Below are 7,707 nucleotides of genomic sequence, written 5' to 3' on the forward strand. Positions count from 1 at the left end.
AAAATTTGTTCCTCCATGATACATATAATAGGTCTCCAATTCACCCTCTCTTTCGACGAACTGTGCAACAGAAAACGCAAGCTCCTCTGAATTCTTTACGATCATAATAATCACGAGTCTTCAAAAAGATCATTCTTTCAAATCAACAAATACTTCTCGACTACCAAAGCGTTTTCTGCAATAGAGACTAATAAATTATCTAACAACAAAGATGCCGAGATGGCACTTACCGGTAGGTTAAACAACAAAACTGCCGAGATGGCACTTACCGGTAGATTCAACAACAAAACTGCAGAGATGGAGAAAAGATTTAAGAATCACTTTGCTGCTTAAAAGAATTGGTGTTGGCTGCAGAGAGGGAGAAAAGATTTAAGAATCATTTTGCTGCTTAAAAGAATTGGTGTTGGAATGGATTTATGCTGGTTTATTTCATTATTACATATAAAATTTTAATAATAATAATTTAATTTCAAGGTATTTTTAATAATAATAATTTAATTTCAAGGTCGTGGTTTATTTCATTATTACATATAAAATTTTAATAATAATAATTTAATTTCAAGGTATTTTTAATAATAATAATTTAATTTCAAGGTCGTGGTTTAGTTAGAGATGAAAGTGATGGAAAAAATTCTATTGCTTGTGGGATAAGGGACTTTTTTTTACAACAATTTCCCTGCTTAGTTTACAGAAGTGTACATACTCTACCTCTTTTGAAGAGAACCTGTAGCCTCCAAAGAGGAAACACATGTTCTTAACTATTAGGCCTAATCATCTATACATTATGGTAATTGATGGTTTGTTTTATAGTCCTCAACCTTTTCCAGTTTGATTTATCAGTGATAGACAAGGATGTTACACATCTCATCCATACTGTATTATTAAGTGCACTTTACTTCTCTAGATACAATATTACTATGAATCAATTCAATTGTGGTAGAAAAGGCAACCCAAAACCAATCTACAAAGTCCCATTTTTGAGAAATAATCAGATTCCAATGTCATAAGCCCTGGTCACCTTAACATAGATATAAAAAACTAGCAAAAATAGGAACACAAATATGAATCCATTTGTACCTGAAATGTTGCCAAACATAAATTTACAGTGGAAGGGAATACATATTTTCTCTACCATGAGTCATATACCTATCTACAGAGTCCCATTTTTGAGGAGTAATGAGATTCCAACGTCATATGTCCTTGTCAACTTAACACACATACAAAAAAAACTAGCAAAAATAGGAACACAAATATGAATCCATTTGTACCTGAAATGTTGGCCAACATAAATTTACGGTGGAAGGGAATACATATTTTGAATTCTCTCTCCCATTTTTCATAGAATTTTACACTGGTTTGTTGATTGCGTGCCATAACCATACTTAAATATAAGGAAGATTTGACCAATTTATAATTAAAATTCACTCCAAAAGCAGAGATCCAAATCACCAAGTGATAATTTTCTACATATATCCAAGACACTAAAATTGAAAATGAATATTGAATGTGAATTTTGGAGCGCTGTCCTTTATGACCTTGACTTCATCCACTTCTAGGGAGACACTAGTATCATAGCCACAGCGAACTTGCAATGAAGCTTCAAACTCTTCATTTCCAATCTTGGCCTGGAACACCATCAACAAGCGTTTCTCAAAATTAGGCTTCCAAAAAGCGTGTCATATTGAACACTGTAAATGTTAGAGAGACTAAACTGAATTGTTTTCCAGAGTCTTGGGCTTGCCTTTACCATACCTTAATGCTTATCAGTTATCACTGTTCAGACCATTTATATTCTCGGTGAAGATAAAAGATATGTGCGACTTAACATAGACACAATGTGCCTAAGTTTATGTATATTTGTATCTTGTTATCAGCTTGACTAACTAGAATATTGGACTGACACAGAGTTGAAGGAAGCACAAAAGAAATTAGGAAGGGAGATTAAACTAGAGAGATCCTAGAAATCAATGCGAAAACATATTTTTTCATCCTCCTCCATTAGTCAGCTGACTTTGGAAAATGTTCATTCAAATTTTGTGTTCTGAACATGGGAGGATCATAACGCTTCCTTAAGGGCAGAATCTTTTATTGCACTTACATGGACTATGGGAAATCGTCGTTCTATCACACATGGTGATGCTATTCTATGCTTCAAGTTTGTTATGGTTGTTGTGGCTGCGATTTTGGTAGAGCACCTAGATTTACTGCTCCAGTGGTTTGAAGGAGATGAAGCTTTGACTGCTCTGGCAGATTATGTGGCCGTCCAAAAAGTTTCTTTCCATTAGTGTTGCTCAATACAGTGAGTGCATTGTGAAAGACTGGTGTAAGGATATATTCATTTTGTAGCTTCAGCTTTCCCAATTGTCAAAAAGGAGGGGAGAAACTGGAGTAGACATAATCGTAGGTGAGAATTTAGAAGAAGAAAGAGTATACATTCCTGACATGGAGGGCTTCGTTTTTTTATTAAGATATTGAAAACTTCAAGATACTTTAGACAAATTAGCTTGTAAAGCTCATGGTGATTAGTTTAAGAGGATCTGATGCTCATTGCCAGGAATATGTACAATACTAGAAACAATGATTGGGAAAATATGTGAATCAAATTTGCAAGGAAATAAATCAGCGGAAGCGATTAAAACAGCTAATGGGATTAGAAATGGAAATAGTTTTGAAGCTTTTTTATCTTCATCACTTGTTGATATGTTAGATGTGTTACAACACCAACTAAAGAACTTGAAGTATGTTCTCAATGAAGTGGATCTTACAGATCTCTGGCGAAGCTTGACTAGATCCCTTTGTCTTTACTAATATTCCTTTAAGCAATGCCAAGTTTTTAAATTGTGGCATTTCCTAGTCTGAAGCTGATATGCATGTGTTGTTCCTAGTCTTTAAGCCATTATGTTCTCATCCTACAGGTTTCTTCCCAAATCTAAGTGATTCATCAAGGTTGAGTATCATGCCATCCACTGATGTAAGTTATGCACGAAAAATATTGCATGCCCCATCTTCAGCCATCAATCATGGCAAGGATGATTGCAAATTCAAATGCTTATGGAATACAACAAATGTCTACAGGAAATATGAGTTCATTGAGAGGATAAAACAATATTCTAGCACTTAATTTGTATTGCATGCATGTCAGGTTGAAATCATTGGTGAAGTCAAACAATTTGATGCTTCAGAAAGTGGCATTATGGATGAAACCCTTAATCAAAGTGCTGATATAAGCATGTGAACTTCTAAAACAACGTGAGGCTACCTACACATCGCTGATTGCAGTTTTTTTACCATGAGAAATTGCAGTTCTGGGCATTCGTCCCTATTCTGATGATAAATTACTAAAATGAAGACATCACCTCATGGTCAACAAGGTGCTTAGGCTATCGTCTAGAAGAAGTGAGGCTACCTAAGCAACACTGTCCCAATATTTTTACCAGGAAAAATTGCAGTTCTTGGCATTCTTCCCTCTTCTGATGATAAATTACTAAAATCAAGACATAATGTCCGAGACAACAATATACTTAGGCTATATCCATGGCAGGGATTGTGAGGAGGCCATAAGCCTTTTTCCCAAAAGCAAAAAATAGGCCTCAACCTAGACAGTGTCGCTTTTTTCCCAAATGGGAAAAATAGGCCTAAACCTAGACACTCCTCTTTGCATGATGAACATAACCTTAAGAAGATGTTTTTACCAATCTTCAAAATGGGCATTTCTGAACATAGTTGTTTACAAGCCTAAAGCTCTGGGTGGTTTTTAACTAATATCTGAATGCATGTGGACATTCTAAAATTGCACAGATACTACTACCTAATGACATCAAACATTTATCACTCAGATAATGAGGTTAGCGACTCAACACACAGACAATACCCAGCAGGGCCAAAACTTGAACTTTTGGTCTTCACCCAACAGACGAGTAAACATGGTCAACCTACACAATCATCATAAGGATATTCTCTGGTCAGTGATGATGGGGTGGATTCACCCAAAAGGTTGAACAAGAGATATTAATTTTATACACAATTCCATCCGGAAAACTTGTACGAATATGAATAACTGTGGAAATATTTATTCTATCATAATAAGCATGTTTTTCAAGCAAAATAAAATCGAGAAAGAAAACTTAAATTTTATTTTTCTCTTTCATTTCATAGCAGACCAAGTGAAAGGCTATATGCAAACCCTTTAAGTTACTTAATCAAAGAAGCTACCCCATTCTTTCCCAGGCCAATCAGTTACTCTCTTTTATAGCCATTGCCAAATCAAAGAAGCTACCCCATTCTTTCCCAGGCCAATCAGTTACTCTCTTTTATAGCCATTGCCAAAACGAGAAAGTCTCACAAATGTTACCAAAATAAAATTAGAGAAAATATACTTACAACTAATTGTTTCTGAATCAATTTTGATAACTAGCTGGCAACATTTTTATTTTGCTTGTTTTCAATTTTTTGTGTATCTTATGAGCAAAGCTATGCAATAATCATTTTGCACAAAGAAGCCATAACCATTATCGTGTAAGGCGGAAGGTGTCGAAGAAATCAATTCTAGGTTGCTAGCATTGGACTTTCAACCCTGTCAACTACAAATTGTCAACCCAGCTGTTGAGACTTCCTTTGCTTCTTCAATGTGAGGATCATTTAACAATTGTAATGAAAAATTAGAATACAACTCTATGTGAACACGAAACTGCATAAAAAACAACACTATCTTGAGGGAACTTTGGGAATAATAATTAGGGCATAAATTTAAGATTTTGACATTAAAGAAAAGTAAAGGTATGAGCAAACAAACTTACTTAAGATTTAGACTATTTTGTAAGATTTAGACTATTTTGTGCCGTTATTGAAATTGGCAATTTATTGCTTGGGTTCAAAATTTTAATTATCGGTAATATCAGAGAAATAATCGGGAATCTTAAAAATATATATATATATATATATTTTTCAAATTTTTAAACCTCTAAAGCAACATCAATATCAAATAAACACAATGTTACATAAATATGAAGATAAAACTACTATATAAAATGTATAAGATGTTAAGCGATACATCAAATATCGACACTGAAATATAATATCAGCATGTCCACCCACTGCTTCTAGAGGAAGAATGACACCAGTGACCTTTGCCCGTAAAAGGGGTAGAAGGAATTGTTGAAACTTGACATTTTAGTGCATCATGATTAGCCTTGTAGGCTTGTAGTATCTAGATGCCTCATGATGATCATTTCATGAGATACACCTTTTTGTTTTGATGCAATTTTCTTTGATTTTATTAAGACTTGAGACTTAGGAGAGTCAAGACAAATAGTGGGTGGACATGCTGAGACTAAGCCTGAAGTGGAAGGTGAAACTTTGGGGAAAATGTGGAAGATGAAGTGGGATGTCTTCCGTCTCTTCCCCTAGTTGGTAGTCTCTGTGCAAGTGGTCGTGGTTGTATCTCTGGCACACTCTCAAATTCAATATCCTTCCCCCTACTCTAAATCAATCTCTCCTACAAGTGTAGCATCCTCCTCCTCCTCCTCCTCCTACACCAACCACTTAGGTGTATCATCCATGATAGGCCTCTAGGTCTCCACCCTCCATAGACTCATGGTGTCAAGTGCCTCCAATGAAATGGCATCTGTATCAATTACTTTATTTATTTGCCTGACCCATAGTCTGAGATTCTAATAGACATATACAATGTCATTGAGGCAGTGGACATCTAACCTGCATCAGGAGCATTTTGTGATTAATCATTAAAGGAATCAGGATTCAAGATGATGTCCCACATATGCCATAAATTAAATTAATGAACTTATATGAAAATTGAAAATTTCTAAGTTTCTAACCTGTTGTGCTTCTTGGAGTGTATCTTTTCAAAGACACTCCAATTGCGCTCACACCTTGAAGAGCTACAAGTTTGACTTAGCACTCGAATGGAAAGTTTTTGCAACTTTGGGACTCTTCTACCATAGTTTTCCCACCAAACATCTATAACAAATAAATGGAAAGGATTCAAATTTCCAAGGAAAGACAATGACTTATATTTCAATTTTTCATTAAGTAACAAATGTCAAAATTCAAATAGAATCATAGATAGTCATAGAATCTTAGAAAGGAAACACATTGAAATTTGAAAGTGAAAATTGAAATAAATTTTACTTTTAGCTTACCTGACATCCTTGTGGTCATGTCTTGGATAACCATATCATACCCAAATGTACCAGAACCCAACTTATATACCTCAAGTTGTTTGGAAAACTCATTGCGTTTAGTGGAAGTCAACACCATCCTCTGAATACATTGGTAAAATCCATCCATAACCTTTGCATCAAACCTGAATCCACATGCATACGAGAATGCAGGGTTGAGGTAGATCCCTGCTACATGAATCATACAATGGAGAGTGTTGTTCCATCACTCATTAAGCACACCCCATATCTCATCTTATCTACTGAATATATTTTCCTTCTTATCCTCATAGTATCGATGGATAACTTTCTTAACCCTATCCATGGCCTCATACAAGTTGCCCATTGTGGACTTCCCACCATCAACCAAGTGAAAAACCTTTACTAAAGGTTGACTGATAGCACACAAATCCTCCATTCCCATCCAAAAACTCTAGTTGTGTCTCACAAGTTGGGTTATGGATTGTCCATCCACTTTTGTGCTATAGACACAAGCATTCCCTTCATCTGCGAGAAACATCCTTCACAACTCCAACATAAAATTGCGAAGAGATTGATGTTAATTTTAGATAACAATGGTATGCTTTATGCTCTAGCACAATTTACTTTAATGATCCTTTAGTAGCCCAATGACAATTTACAATTATATCCAGTAGCAATCACAATAACTTAAACATATTGATAGTACATGTAGATAGAACATAAAAACAAGTGAAAAAGACAAGTGAAGATAAGAGGACACAAGATATGGCAGATGGCACGGACAAACCCCAATGTGGGGAACCCTTTGATCAAATATTCTTATTATTCTTCAATAGTTCATTAGAGAGAGAGAGTAAAAATATCAAATTAACTTTCTCAAAACAGTCTTGTCAAATCAGCAGTCAAGGACAGTCAACTGCAGCCCTAATCAGAAAGTCAATGGTAGTCAAAGCAGCTCCAAAATGTCCTCCAAGCAACTTGGTCAACAACAGAAGAATTTGGCCTTCCAAGAGGGTCAAATTCAACCCAAAACAGATCGGTCAAACCAGTCAAAAGAGAGAGAAAACCATGTTGTAATTCTGCAGTCAAATCAGCAAGTCAATGCTGAAGTCAACTTGGTCAAATTGTCCCAAACAACTTGAAAATTGTGCCAATCAATGCGGCCTTCAGAAATAATAATTATGACCTCTAGATCGAAGTCAAAGCATGGTGAAACATTCCAAGCCAACACTGGTAAATGTTGCCCGGTTCCCTAAAAATTTCGGCCTCCAAAATAGTCCAGAAATTCGACCTCCTGCCACACGTGCGAAGAAGAGAGAGGTTGTCCTTAAGATGTATGAACTAATCAAGAGAGGAGAGAGAAGATGATGTGATGTGTTGAGATGATTTCCAAATGAGAGAGAGACTCCTATTTATACACTTCATTGAGGGTGAGGAAACACATCCACTGGGCTTCATGAACCTACATTTGACTGAGGCCGACCTTGACAATTTGTCCATGAGAAAGAATAAATTCAAAATTTCATTTCTACTTGTTAGAATGAGATGA

At 35.6% G+C, this 7,707-nt stretch overlaps 1 pseudogene; it reads left to right on the top strand.

Annotated features, from left to right (window-relative positions):
* The first annotated feature begins 219 nt into the window (after nucleotides 1–219).
* LOC149242298 (RINT1-like protein MAG2) lies at nucleotides 220–3,121 on the top strand (annotated as a pseudogene).
* Nucleotides 3,122–7,707: the final 4,586 nt, after the last annotated feature.

This window comes from Pinus tabuliformis, chromosome 8 (genome assembly GCF_031772625.1).
Source record: "Pinus tabuliformis cultivar Carrire ecotype Pingquan chromosome 8, CPIR1, whole genome shotgun sequence".
NCBI classification, from domain to species: Eukaryota; Viridiplantae; Streptophyta; class Pinopsida; order Pinales; family Pinaceae; genus Pinus; species Pinus tabuliformis.